Raw genomic sequence first — 14,635 nt, forward strand, 5'->3', positions numbered from 1 at the left:
AAACCAAAATGATGACCCAGCTCTCTGATTTCTAGCCTAGAGTGTAATTGATCTTTAATTGCTTTGGTATCTTCTTTTACTATAGACAAGAGCTACTGCTTTGTGTGCTTTTGAGTAAACATTGGTTTTTTATGCTTTGGTAGTATATGCTAAAAATTGTAACAGAAAACAAAGAAAAGTAGAAATAATTAACCCTGTGGGGTGGGATGCTCTAGAAAGTGCCAAAAAACATGAGGAAATGAAAAGAGAAAAGAGAGTAATCAACATCAGAAGTTGAAAAGAAAGTTTAGAGAAATTTACTAAGACGAAAGATAATGAAAAATATCTCAGAGGCTCTGAACAGGGGAAGAGGTCCTTAAAGGCAGCCCTCTTGGCACCCGGACTTAGGATGGTGACTTTGAACCTGAAGGTTGAATCTTCAGAAATACAGAAACTTTATTCTCTCTGAGATGAAGGCTGAGATGCATAGCCTAATTGACTTTTTGACAGCAGCAATCATGGCTGTGTCAACTAGCTAAAGGATGGGTGTCCACATTAACTGGCTGAAACACATAGTGAGAATTGGGGAATTAAGGCAGTTCATTTCCCAGCTCCTACAAAGGTGCCTTTTTCCTGGATTTCCTGGATTACTAACAAAGGCACCATGCTCCAGTCAGGAAGCCATGACCAGAAAGCAGGACACTATGACCTTAAGCTAGGTCAGGGCCAGAGAACACTATTGGAATTATTCTCAAAGCTTGAATGGTGCATCTGTGATGGGTCTTGATATTTTGTGAGTGTAAATAACATAGAAATGGGAATAACGGAATCTAAATTTTTCTCCTCGGACAGCATCTTTGTATCCTCCAATCTCTGTTAGCCAAATCTCCAAAGTCTTTCCTGTTCTGCTCACTCAGATTCCTCATATTTGTTCAAAGACTGTGGCATTGTGATTGTGGGGAGGGACACTGGGGGGAGTAATAAGGAAGAGCAACAAACCCAGTATCACAACATAAAGAAAAGAGCATGGCGGGGGCCATATCCAGCTACCCTTGGTAAGTACCAGAAACTTACGCACATTTGCCCTGAGTTTTGTCAGACTAAGTCCCATTTACTGTCCCAAGACGATATATCAGCAAATAAAATTGGCTACAGCATTATGCCATTCAACTATCACCAGAAAATACTTAAAAGTGCCAAGAAGGTAGGCTGGAGGGGATAGAACAACAGTTACATGAATCCTGCAGAGAAGTTTGATAGTGGACCTGATATCCTGAGAGCCATGTATAAGAGTTAACCTCTCTATTCTGCATTTTCTCTCTTCAGAGCATAAGTATCTGTTAATGCTGAATGGGAAGATGAACAGGGATCTGAGAATTCCATCTATGGTAAAATCATTTTTGCATGACTGGTTTAAGATAAGCCTAATTCCACTCTTACAGATAATTGGGTTGCATTGGATTTTTCTTAAACATAAAGCCATTGCACTGATTCAAAGGGACATGCTTTGGTGACTAATAGATCTGAAATCTAACACAATAATAAATAAGAATTGATTTTAATTTTGTGGCCAATTACTAGAAAAGTCTGACAAGCACTTTTCCTGAATACCTCTTTTGGATGGCCAGTTTAGGGTTTGTAGATTCCACACTCATGAAATTGATACAAAAAAAAAAATCTAAGAACTGCTTATTGCCTTCAGTGAATGTAAAATTTAATGGAAGAGCTAGACATTTAAACAAATACATACAGTGTGATACATATAAAAAATATGCACAAAGAAGAGAAAATAATAAAGGAAAAGGTATGATTTCAGGGACAACATGTGAGAAATACTTTTAAAGGCTTCAGAAAGGAGTCTGTTGGTAGAGGCAAGGCCACTGCAGTAGAGACCCCAATATCTGAGACGTAGTGATGGGAATTGAAAACATTACCTAAGGGTTATACCAAGAGTGCAAGAAGCATTTGATGATAGAAAATTGCTTAATATAATTTACCATATAAACAGAACTAAGGAGAAAAAGGACAGGAATAATCTCCATAGTTGTTTAAAAAATCTTTGGCAACATTCAACACCCATTCCTACTAAAACCTCTTGAGAAAAAGGATATTTTCTTAACTATATATATACGTAATACATGCATGCATATCTATCTATAGCTATATTTGTAGATACATATATATGTACAGTTATAGTATATAAATACTATATATAGTTATATATATGTGTGCATATACATATACTATATGGTATAAATATATATGACTATAATTGTATGAATATACATGCAATGAAAGAAAAGATGGATAAATTTAGCTACTTAAAAATAAAAACAATATGCATGAGAGAGAAAGCAAAGTCAAAAGGCAAATAATAAAGTAAGTGAAAATATTTACAACATATATCTCAGATGATATATCAATATACATATCTTTATCAATGTATTTAGTTGATATATTACAAATATTGAGGATAAAAAACTGAAAATCCTATGGAAAAGTGGGCTAAAGCCATGAACAAATAATTCACACACAAAAATTAAAATACTCTTAATCACTTGAAAAACATGAAATTTATTCATAATAAAAGAAATCCAAATTTAAAATGTACTGAGACATCAGTTCTTCTCCATTTAATGGTCATGAATTTCAAGTTTGACAATATTCTCTGTTATCAAGACTTTGGGGAAAACATGCACACTCATATACTGCTGAAGGGAGTGCAAAATGGTGCTACCAATATTGAGAAGAATATGATGAAATTTAACAAAACTACGTATTATTCATTGACATTGTAATTCAACTTGAGGAATTCACCCTGAAACTCAGCCTCCAACAATATCAAAATATATATGCACAAGGTTATTTTGGCATCTTTATGTGGATTCAGAAAGTATTTGAAATTATCTAAATGTCCAATATAGGAGATTGGTTGAATAAAATGTGGTAAATATACAAAATGGAATTAATGTACAGTTGTAAAAACAAGAAAGAAGAAAATCTCTATCAACTGATATGGAGTGATTTCCAGAGATATTATTAAGTGAGAAAGGTGAAGTACAAACAGCATGTAATATGCTACCTTTGTGTAAGAAAGAAGGGAAAATTTTAAAAAATTGAAGTATGTATATGCCTATTTTTACAAAAAGAAACAGGAGAGATAAATCAAGAAATGATGGAGTTGAGGGGTAAAGAAGGAACAGAGTGGGAGGGAAATATGGAGGAGTGACCTTTGCTGTATATACCTTTCTGTATAATTTTGTCTGAAAAAAAGAATATTAGTATTCTACATATTAAAATAATAAAATTAAATAACAGGAAAAAAACTAAAACTGAAAGCATTTGTATTTTAAATAAATACCATAAGCACACTGAAAGAGAAAAAAGAAACAAAAAACTAATCCAGGTCAGGCGTGTTGGCTCACACCTGTAATCCCAGCACTTTGGGAGGCCAAGGTGGGTGGATCATGAAGTCAGGAGTTTGAGACCAGCCTGGCCAACATAGTGAAACCCCATCTCTACTAAAAATACAAAAAATAACCAGACATGGTGGCACGTGCCTGTAGTCCCAGCTACTCAGAAGGCTGAAGCGGGAGAAGTGCTTGAACCCAGGAGGTGGAGGTTGTGGTGAGCCGAGATCACACCACTGTACTCCAGACTGGGCAACACAGCAAGACTCCATCTCAAAAAATAAAAAATAAAAACCTAACCCAAGTAGCTAGGAACACAAAATTTGACTATATATTTGACTATCTACCCCAGTCTCATGTAGGGTGGGGTGGGGGTGGTGGGAACAGGGTGAGAATTGTAAGCAAATCTAGAAGGCTTGGTAGTAAGATTGGTTTTTTTTATTGTAATGATGTGAGCAAAGCAATTTTGAAACATTGTTATGTATTGTAAGATTACATAAATGTGTAAATGTGTTGTCATTGGGTGCCCAGGTTCTCACTGAGGGAAAAGGAACATAGAAATATGGAATAAGGAAAGACTGGAAAGAACCCTGTGTAGATGCAGGGATGGAGTCAAATTGGCAGTACCAATGCAAACTCATGATTTCCACAATATGTGTGTGCATCTGTGTGTGTGTATGCATGTGTGTGTGCATGAAGGTTAGTGTCCTTCCCAAGTATCACATCTGGAGAACCCATGTCCACCTGTCCTTCACTGGTAATCTTAATCTTAATCACATCTGTGTGTAAATGTGCTTGAGCATGCATGTGTGTTTGCATTGCAGATATGTGTATGTGCATATATTTCCTAGATGTGTCTTTTGAAAAGACTAAGAAGCAAAGATATCCCAGTAGCAAAAACCATACCTACATCCACATCTTGATTTTCAATATAATTTCCTGCTGAAAGGAACGGAACTCAGAGAAATGTCTAAGGACAAAGTAGACAAAAGTGAATTGGAAATACTTTGTTAGGTCAGAAAATAAGAACATAGTCCAAAAACTGCTAGGGTATGTCAGAAGGATATAGAAGTCAGTTTGAAGGGACTCCCACTGTACACATCTAGGAAAATTTGAACATCAATATAGTTAAGTATATTAATGAGTTAGAAACCATTGAGAAAAGCAGGAATTCATGAGTCCTTACCAGTAATAAATGATAGCTATATATATAGGTAGATAGGTAGAGAGAGTCAGAGAGAGAAAGGAGGGCTCTCATCTATAGCAAAACTTCAAGAGCAGATTAAGAAATATGAAGGGAGTGCTGAAATTCAGAAGTTATCATTTTGTAATCAGCATAATAAAGATTGCATCAGGCTAGAATAATCAATGGATACTAAATCGAGGAAATTTTGATGAAGACCAGGATAAATGCATGGTCTCTAAGTGCCTCCCTGTAAAAATCTTATTGGTTGCAAAGGACAAAAAGAAACAGTAATTATGCAGTGGAGAAATTAGACAAGAAGTTGATGAAGTGATCAAAATTAATATCATCAGTGAGAGAGAGAGGGATGTTGTGCTCCTCCAAATGTAATACCCTGGGAAGGACACAATATCACCTATGCAATATTAGGGCAGAGTATAACCGAACTAAATCCAATCACAAAGTAGTATCAAATAAATACAAAATAAGATATATTCTATTGTGTCTGCATTCATCAGGGATATTGGCCTGAAGTTTTCTTTTTTCATTGTGTCTCTGGCAGATTTTGGTATCAGTCTGATGCTGGCTTCAAAGAATGAGTTAGGGAAAGGCCTCTCCTCCTCCATTTTCTGGAATAGTTTCAATAGGATCGTGTCAGTTCTTCTTTGTACATCTGGTAGAATTTGGCTGTGAATCCATCGGGTCCAGGGCTTCTTTTGCTTCATATGTTCTTTGTTACTAATTCAATTTCGGAAGTTGATATTAGTCTATTCAAGGTTTCAGTTGCTTCCTGATTTAATCTTGGGAGATTGTGTGTTTCCAGAAATTTATCCGTTTCCTCTAGATTTCCTAACTTCTGTGCATAGAGTTGATCACAGCAGTCCCTGAGGATCTTTTCTATTTATGTGCGATCAGTTGTAATACTGTTTCTGATTATTCTTATTTGGATCTTCTCTTTCCTTTTCTTTGTAAATCTTGCTAGTAGTCTATCAATCTCTTACTTTATTTTTTTGAAGAACCTACTTTTTGTTTTATTGATCTTTTGCATCTCAACTTCATTAAGCTCTTCTCTAATTTTAATTATTTCTTTACTTCTGTTAGCTTTGGGGTTGGTTTTTTTTTTTTTCTGTTCTTTTAGGTGCAGAGTTAGACTGTTAATTTTTAGATGTTTCTAACTTCTTGATGAAAGCACTTAGGACTTTAAACTTTCCTCTTAACACTGCTTGGCTGCATCCCAGAGACTTTGGTAAGTTGTATTCTTATTTTTATTAGTTTCAATGAATTTTTTTATTTCAGCCAGTAGTTATTCAAGAGGAAGTTCTTTAATTTCCACAAATATTAGCAAACCAAATCTAGCAGCACATCAAAAAGTTAATGTACCATGATCAAGTAGGCTTTATTTCTGGGATATGAGGCTGGTTTAACATACTCACACCAATAAATGGGATTCACCACATAAACAGAATTAAAAGCAAGAACCATATGATCATATCAACAGATACAGGAAAAGCTTAAGATAAAATCCAACATTCCTTCATGATGTAAATCCTCAACAGATTAGGCATCAAAGGAACATACATCAAAATAATAGGAGTCATATATGCCCAACCCACAGCCAACATCATGCTAAATAGGCAAAAGCTCAAGCCATTCCCCTTGAGAACTGGAACAAGACAAGTATGTCTACTCTCACCACTCCTGTTATACATAGTGCTAGAAGTCCCAGCCACAGCAATCAGGCAAGAGAAAGAAACAAAAGACATCCCCATAATAAAAGAAGAAGTCAAACTATCTCTCTTCACTTATGACATGATTCCATATAGAAAATCCTAAAGACTCTGCCAGAAGGCTCTGCAAACTTCTGCAGCAGGCTTGAATGTCCCCCCAGAAAATGGATTTTTCTTTTCTACTACATGGTTGGGCTACAAATTTTCCAACCTTTCATGCTCTACTTCCTTTTTAAATATAAGTTCTAGTTTCAGGTTATTTCTTTGTTTATGCAAATGAACATAGGCTTTAAGAAGCAGCCAAGTTACCTGCTTTGCACTTAGAAATTTGTTCTCCCAGATATTCTAAATCATCTCTCTTAAGTTCAAAGTTCCATAGTTTTCTACGGCAGAGGCAAAATGCCACCAGTCTCTTTGCTAAAGCATAGCAAAAGTTACCTTTACTCCAGCTCCCAATAAGTTCCACATCTTCATCTGAGACTACCACAGCCTGGGCTTCACTGTCCATATCACTATCCACATTTTGGTCACAACCATTCAACAAGTCTCTAAGAAGTTCCAAACTTTCCCTCATCTTCCTGCCTTCTTCTGATCCCTGCAAACTGTTCCAACCTCTGCCCATTACCCAGTTCCAATGTTGTGTCCACATTTTCGGGTATCTTTATAGCAATGTCCCATTTCTCTGGTACCAATTTTCTATATTATTCCATTCTCACACTGCTATAGAGACATACCTGAGACAGGGTAATTTATGTAGAAAAGAGGTTTAACTGACTCACAGTTCCACAGGCTGTACAGGAGGCATGGCTTGGGAGACCTCAGAAAACTTACAAACATGGTGGAAGGGCAAAGGGGAAGTAAGCAGGAGAGAGAGCAAAGGGGGAAGTCCTACACACTTTTAAACAAAAAAGTGAGTAGTACTTTTTTGCTACACACTTTTAAACAAATCTGTGAGATCTTGTGAGAATTCACTCACTATCACAAGAGCAGCAAGGGGAAATCTGCCCCATGATTCAATCACCTCCCACCAGGTCTCTCTCCCACCATTCAACATGAGATTTGGGTGAGGACACAAAGCCAAACTGTAACAGCCTTGGCAAAGAATTTTTGGTTAAGTCCCCAAAAGCAATTGTAACAAAAACAAAAGTAGACAAGTGGAACCTAATTAAACTAAAAAGTTTCTGCACAGCAAAAGAAACAATCAACAGAGTAAATAGACAACCTACAGAATAGGAGAAGCTGTTTGCAAACTATACAACCAACAAAAGCCTAATATCCAGAATTTATAGGGAAGTTAAACAAATCAAGAAGCAAAAAACAACTCCTTTTAAAAAAATGGACAAAGGACATGAACAGACATTGCTCAAAAGAAGAGATACAAGTGGGCAACAAACATGAAAAAATGTTCAACATCACTAATCTTTAGAGAAACACACATCAAAACAACAGTGAGATACCATCTCCCACCAGCCAGAGTGGCCATCATTAAAAAGTCAAAAAACAGATGCTGGCAAGATTGTGAAGAAAAGAACTGCCTATACACTTTTTTTATTTTATTTATTTTATTTATTTATTTATTTATTTATTTATTTATTTTTTGAGACAGACTCTCGCTCTGTCACCCAGGCTGGAGTGCAGTGGTGCGATCTCGGCTCACTACAAGCTCCACCGCCTGGGTTCATGCCATTCTCCTGCCTCAGCCTCCAGAATAGCTGGGACTACAGGCACCTGCCACCACGCCCAGCTAATTTTTTGTATTTTTAGAGTAGACAGGATTTCACCATGTTAGCCAGGATGGTCTCAATCTCCTGACCTTGTGATCTGCCCGCCTCGGCCTCCCAAAGTGCTGGGATTACAGGCATGAGCCACCACTCCCGGCTGCTTATACACTTTTGGTGGGAATGTAAGTTAGTCCAGTCTGTGGAAAGCAGTCTGCAGATTTCTCAAAGAACTTAAAATAGTGCTACTATTCAACCTAGCAATCACATTACTGGGTATATACCCAAAGGAAAATAAATTATACTACCAAAAAGACATGTGCACATGTATGTTCATCACTGTGCCCTTCACGGTATCAAAAATGTAGAATTATCCCAGTTGTCCATCATTTGTGGACTGGATTAAAAAAATATGGTACATATATACTGTGGAATACTACACAGCCATTAAAAAGAATGACATCATGTCCTTTGCAGCAACGTGGATGTAGTTGGAGGCCAAAATCCTAAGTGAAATAATGCAGGAACAGGAAAAAAAATACCACATGTTCTCACTTATAAGTGGGAGCTAAACATTTAGCACATCTGGACATAAATATGAGAGCAATGGGCAAGGTGGACGACTAGAGCATGAAGGGAAGAAGGAAGGCATGGTTTGAAGAATTACCTATCAAGTACTATGCTCACTATCTAAGTGAAAAGATCTGTACCCCAAACCTCAGCATCACACAATATCCTCATGCAACTTGTACATGTACCCCTGTATCTAAAATAAAAGTTGAAATTTTAAACAACAAAAAAAAGTTCTATTAAAAGGGAGGACTGTATTTTCTAAAATGTCAATACAAAGAAAGGCTCTAAAATATTCTAGAGTAAAGGAGGCTAAAGAGACATGACAATTGATTGCAATACCTAACTCTAGATTGAATCCTATACTAGATAGGGGGAAATGCTATAAAAGAAATTTATTAGATCAGTTGACAAAATTAGAATATGGACAGACAACTAGATAAAAGTTTTTATAACTCTGATGTTGTTATGTAAGAGATATTTTTATTGTTAGGAAATATACAGTTATTATTTAGCAACCAAAGGGCCATGAGATATCATAACTTAGCTTCAAAGGGTGTGTGTTCATGTGTGCATGTATATGTATATGCATACACTTATACATACATGCATGCATGTATAGATATACATGTATATGCATACAGAGAGAGATGGAAGCAAACGACAAAGGGGGTAAATTGTTAAAGATAGATGAATCTAGGTAGATGGAATAAGTATGTGTGTGTGTATGTGTGTCTTTTAATATTTTTACTTTTGAAATTTTTTTGAAGTTTGAAATTATTTCCAAGTAGAAAGTTTAAACAAAAGGTACTTGAGCAAGACCCTAATAAAAGATTCTTAATTTGAGTCAACACTACCCTATTTTTCCAAGACTGCAGCCTTTATACAGTATGACAAAATCCAAAATGCTATTTCACTGGAGGGGCAGGATTCTCTCTTTTCTCTGAGTGTTGTTTAATCTGAAAGTTCAGAAAGAAAATAACCAAGGATTCAGCCCATAAGTTCACTGTTTTTATATCATTTCTGGGTCTTATTCTGCCCTAGGTATCGGCTGCGATCCACCAAAACTTCAATCAATTTTCCTTTCTTAAGGAGATAAATGGAGCCCTTTGATTTTCCCAAAACTCCAGGGCAAACTTATCCTCTCCCCATTAAATCATTTCATATCAAAGGAAACTAAGCTGTGTTTCTCCAGACTTCACCCAAGAGAGAGACTTTCATTCCTCCCTCAAACCCTTGAGCACTGTTTCTTGTTGCTGCTTTAGTAGAAACTATGGAAACAGTTCACAGTTTACAGCAGCCCCTGCAGCAAGATCCCACACATTTGGCAGAACTGGGCAGATTCCTGCCCAACATCCCTACTGGGGGCTCTTCACACAGGAGCAGGGGCAGGAAGAAGGCTCAGCAATCACTTCTGCAGAACCTCCCCCTACAGAACTTTTACCTATTACTCCAAATTTTGGGTACACAGCTTGACCAATATTTATTTGTTCAATAAATGCTATTTGAAGATACTCTCTGTTCTATCCACTGAGATGAAATTTTTCGGTTTGCTATTGTTGCTTTAATGTTTATGTCAAAATGTGCAGTGTCAATCCAAGATGACGGAATGCGGGCTGTGAACTCTGTTGGACCCAAATATCCTCAAAGGTGGAAAGTTGTCTTCACTCCTCCACACCCCCACTGTGAGGATGAGGCCAGACACAAAGTAATATTCAATTTACTATTGTGTGAATGAATGACAGGAAATGGCGAATGAGTGCGTAGGAGAAAGAAAACTGCCTTGTGGAACAGGGAATTTGCTAAAAGTGGTGATTGTCACTCAAGTATGGTGAGTTGAGCTTTTCTTTTGACTCACTTCACATCACAGACTGATATATCCACTTTAAATCAATGCTCTTCTTCTAATGGTCTTTACTGTGGCATGTCAGTCAGGCCAGGAGAGGTCAGGACCTAAATCTGGGTGGCTTGGCAGATGCCTTAGGCTGAATAGGCCACTGAGTCAGTTTCAAAGTTTAGCTCAGATTGGTAGAATCAGGCAGGCATCATAGGTGCAGAGGGGAAAAAAAAAAAAAACAGATCCAAGGAATCAGTGAAGACTCAAATAAGTAGACACAGAACACCAGTCTAGCCAGGTGAGGAAACTTGGTCTACAACTCTTGGAGCAAGAATACACCTCAGCAGGCTAAAGAGTCATAGGAGTTTGAGACCTGAATCAGAGGCCTCTTGTCTTCTACTTCCTCTGTGTAAACTCATCGGGCTTTAATATTGTACATTTGGTACCAGAAGGGCAGGATGAGCCCTATAAGTGAAACTTTCTCCGGGTCAACTCAAGAAGAGAGAGTTAAGTTTAGGTGGGAAGTTTTCAGTCCTCTACTCTCTTTACGGAGACAGTCATGTCGCTAATGACTCACAATCTTGATTCTTCACCAGCTTTTGCTCCAGGTTGCCTACGGTTTGGGCAAATGGACACGATTTCAAGCTTTGGTTTCAAATCCACTTGTAGTCTTCTACTTTACTAAACTGAGCTGGGCCATGAGTGAACAGAGCTTTCTTGTGCCTAATTGATTTCTTGGTGCCTTTCTTCCAGTCCTAGGACTTTCACATTACGGGTCACAAGATTCCAGGCATGTGCCAGAAAGGACTCAAAGCCACAGGGCAAACATAGCACATCCAGAACATCAATTTTGTGTGTGTGTGTGTGCATGTGTGTGTAACAAAATGTGAATGAATTCACAAAAACAAACTATGCAGCTTGAAAGAAATGCCAGGATCAATGCTTGTCATGTTTGCCATACAGGGCTCTGGGGAGTATGCATTTACTCAGCTTCATGATTAGGGCACCTCTGGTGCAAGAGTTGAGAAGCTCTGCCCTCAAGCCGCACACACATCAATCCTACCACTGTGGAGGTGATGGAGGCACTAAAGGTGACTTCCATCCAGATCATTCATACTTCCCACTCTGAGAGCTTCATTATGTGTTTTCTGAGCCTGGCTTCCTGAGCTAAGAGTATGTCATCCTGAGTGGTGAATGCAGGGAAAGGGTAGAGAAAATGTTGAGGTGTCCTCAGAGGCTAGAACGTGTTACCAGCGTAAAGATACTTTCCAAAACACAATCTCAAGCTTTTGCTGGTAGCAGCATGATTTTAGAATATCAAGTCCATATTTATATAGAAGTTCTGTTCATCCTACTACAGCAAATGACGTCAAAGATTTGAGTGAGGAAAGAAAGGCTTAACTGTGCAAAGATAAAAAGGTATCTATAGCCGGCAGGGGGAAAAAAACAGACTATGGTTGGAAACACCATGAAGTTCATGGAGTTCAATCATGCCATCAAGTGCTTCAATTCTATCATGTTACTGTCTTATTGGTGCCAAGCTTGACTTGGATGCTTCCAGTTATAGGAACTCACTTCCTCCTCTACTTCATTATATTGCCTAACTCTGACTTCTAGAATATTCTCCTTTATATTTGGCTGAAACAGAAAGACGTGTGGCATAAATTTTACTTTCTTTTACTTCTGCTACTCAAAGGAAGAGGAAGCTGTGGGTGCAGATGTTGTTAAGATAAACTATGACTTCCTCCATGACCAGTTTCTGCAGTTTAGGAAGGGCAGAGCTGAACATGTGTCTGAGTTGTGGAGTCAACCACAGACACTTAAGCAAATCAGAATCCTTTGAAATAAAATCATCAAAAGGCTAAGAAGCATCATAAGGGCTTTTGACTACAACCTAACATTCAGAGAGGGTTGATCAGAGAGAGTTGCTGACACACTAAAAATTCATTACTTTTCTTTACATTGAAATTTATTTACTTTATTAAAAGAAATATTTTGTTGGTCAAGGTTTTGTACAAACTTGTAATTTTAATATTTTAAAAGTTGGAAGAGAATGATAATATTAGGTAATGATAATATTACTAATTTTTACTCCATGGATGAGGTGGCCTCATGCTACTTCCAACTGATAGTGGCAACCCAAAATGCAGAGTCATGTTGTTAAAATAATGCATTCCCAAGATTAGATTGGTTAAATGATAACAAATGTACAGAGGTCATTCTGTTGTGACTGAAGCTCAAGTGATTACTAATATACACATTAACCCAACAACGTCTCCTAATAATGGATATAATTCTTATAATTCTAGGAACCTTGCGGTGGGGTAGCCTGGAGAAAAAAAAGAGGTAAGGGTGGCAGATCAATTGGTTTCCCTGCTAGTTGAGATCAACTACCTCTGCCAAAATATTCTTCTCCAATTGCATAAAGTTATATGCAGCATGGATAGGAATTGTTTACTCTGCCATTCTACCTATTCTAACTCTTTTAAAGAAGAGAAATTTGTTGACATTTCAAAGCCTTGATCTCAAACATTTGAGACATAAAAATCCCCTGAGGAGCATATTTTAAAGACAGGAAGAAAAGATGCCATCCCCAGAGGATCTGATACATGAGGACTGGCATTTGATCCAGAAGTCTGTATACTGCATAAACTCCTAGTTGTTCCTGTTGCTGGTGATTTACAGACATTTTTAGGATAACTGACACTGAAAGAAAATATTATGTGTGCCTGAAGTGAGCCTTGATTACCAGCAGGTGGCTCTATAACATCTTAAATCAGGGGCTTCGCAGCTAACTAGCTAGAAAAGGAAGGCTCTGAGGCCTTTATTTCCTCTCAATTACCTTTTCAGGGGTTGGAGGTGGCGTGGGAAGGATAAATGGAAGAGGATGCTGGAATGTGGTGTGGTAGACAGAAATGAATGGATATTAATACAAATTTTACAATCATCACACTTGTTAGTGGCTCCTCTCAAAAGTATATAGTAACCACTATTGTTAAAAGAAATTTTCTCAAAGCATACCAGAAAAACTTAATGTCCAATAAATTTAAAAGGCACAGAGGCTCTTAGGGTCTTCCTGAACACCAAGCTTTCAAATCTGGGAGAAGCAATATTATGGCTATTGCTGCCATTCACTCTTGTCTCGTTACAGAATTCCAGCTGTGGGCCATAAATACCAAGTGGGCATGAGATAATATAGACAGCACTACTTCCTGCTTAAGCTGTTGTTTCTCTTCTACCCAGTTTCTCAAGGACACACCAGTTGGGTATAATCTGGGAATGGGTCACAGTGACAATGACAAAACAATGGTCTCAGGCTCTACCCCAATCAACAAAATAACTGGATCCCAATCTTCTGTCTTCTGATGTCAGAAATGTGTAAGGTGTATCATGTGTCCACAAGTGTGTGCCTCAGTGTCTCCATTTCCTTGGAGGCTCCTGAAGATCCCCAGTTGCTGCAATGATGTCACTCTTCCTGCAGGTAATTGCTGCTGCTGTCGTCATGTCCCAGCACCACCTATGTTGGTTGCATCTCCTCATTCCCCTCTGATCCTTATCATACAGTGTTTTGGCTTGAGCTGGGTGAATAAGGTTGGGAATGAATAGGAATAAACTCTACCGGCACGAGGCCATAAAGCAAAGCAGCTTCTACTGCATCCCATCTTTCATTTACTTGGCTCATTTCAGTCCCTTATTCCTTTTCCACCCACCCCACTCCCCAGACAGAAAAAAAAAAAAAAAGGTGTGTGACACATCACTGTGGAACTCAAAGCATCATATAACCTCACTCCCCTCTAGGCAATATCCCTAGACCAAATACATGCCTGTGTTCTGATTCTGCTTGGGGTCTGTTCCTTCCCCACCTAGCACACAGCCTGGGAAGCAAGACAGTCCTGAGGCTTAGCTCTGGGGACCAGGGACAGCCCTGGTCCCAATATCATTAAATCAATATGCTTCCTCCAAGGCTTTTTGGGTGCCTTTAATCAAGTAAAATCAGACCAGCTTATCCTGCCAACTACACATGCCTGAACGGCAAGCTGTTTTGGTGCTTTATCTGGGATCCTCACTACTCATTTATCATATGAATCCAAACAAAACAAACTACTTGTAAAGTACAGACATTTCAAACAATAATGGAGTCTCCAAATAGAGGGCAAAGGCTGTAGTCAGCTCTTCAGGAATCCAGAGGGGTCTTTACCATTACATGTCAC

The sequence above is a fragment of the Rhinopithecus bieti genome, unplaced genomic scaffold, assembly GCF_001698545.2.
Source record: "Rhinopithecus bieti isolate Rb0 unplaced genomic scaffold, ASM169854v2 scaffold_777, whole genome shotgun sequence".
NCBI lineage: Eukaryota > Metazoa > Chordata > Mammalia > Primates > Cercopithecidae > Rhinopithecus > Rhinopithecus bieti.